Genomic DNA, 1,033 nt, shown 5'->3' on the forward strand with positions numbered 1-1,033 from the left:
TGCATCGGAAATATATATTTGATACGGTGTTTTCCAGGATTGTGTTGAGCGCAAGGATGGGGAACTGAGTAAATATCACAGGTGCGTTGTTTTGTTCAAGATATCTGGCTCGTCACCGGTTCCCCTCCTCCCCTGGACAAAGTTGAACATTGAGTTAGAACAAACCATTCCAACGTTGTTCGAGGGGAAGGGGCGGTTCAGCCCATCCTCTCCAAGTGAATTGAGAAACATATATTGTGAGGGGGACTAGCTCAAATGGTAGAGCGCTCGCTTAGCAAGCGAGAGGCACCGGGATCGATGCCCGGGTTCTCCATATAGGAATGTTTTTAGTCGGTTCCGCCACCGGCGCTCCTCATCTGGATGAAAGCGTAAGGTCATGTATGTAACATCGTGATAGCTCAAGCAAGTGCGCTCCCAGTCCGTACATATTTTCGGGTTGTAAACTTACTCGCGCCATCACTCTCTCTGCTTCTTTACAGTAAGACGCGCACCCAGCCCTGGCTCTCAGCGCCGTTCTCGGTGACTGGTGACACTTGAATTCATGATAGTATTGATATCTGGGTGAATGGTTCCACTATCCTATGAGGTCAGTGTCACACATCATCGCTTACTGTTTCGACAGACACGAGCAGGATTTCTCTCGTCAATTGGCAGTAGCCTTCTAGCAATGGGATGGTTACACATTCTGCGTACGTATTGACTGAGCCCGTCGCTTGCGCATGAATTCTGAAGGAACACGACGAAAGTGCTGATTCTCGAGTTCGTCATGCATTCAACTTCAACAATACCTCGGCGAATCGTATACATCGGAAAATTTTCGATTTCCGATGTAGTCTAGCTGGTTAGGATTCGTGGCTTTCACCCACGCGACCAGGGTTCGAGTCCCTGCATCGGAAAATATATATTTGATACGGTGTTTTCCAGGATTGTGTTGAGCGCAAGGATGGGGAACTGAGTAAATATCACAGGTGCGTTGTTTTGTTCAAGATATCTGGCTCGTCACCGGTTCCCCTCCTCCCCTGGACAAAGTTGA

General features: G+C 48.3%; 2 non-coding genes across 2 annotated transcripts; both read left to right on the forward strand.

Moving 5' to 3' along the window:
* Positions 1 to 240: 240 nt before the first annotated feature.
* Positions 241 to 313, forward strand: Pmar_PMAR004416. The gene has a single exon. It is a non-coding gene; the product is annotated as a tRNA-Ala (tRNA).
* Positions 314 to 823: 510 nt separating this feature from the next.
* Pmar_PMAR004417 lies at positions 824 to 896 on the forward strand. Its single transcript has one exon. It is a non-coding gene; the product is annotated as a tRNA-Glu (tRNA).
* Positions 897 to 1,033: the final 137 nt, after the last annotated feature.

The sequence above is a fragment of the Perkinsus marinus genome (assembly GCF_000006405.1).
Source record: "Perkinsus marinus ATCC 50983 genomic scaffold scf_1104296939258, whole genome shotgun sequence".
Classification (NCBI taxonomy): Eukaryota; Perkinsozoa; order Perkinsida; family Perkinsidae; genus Perkinsus; species Perkinsus marinus.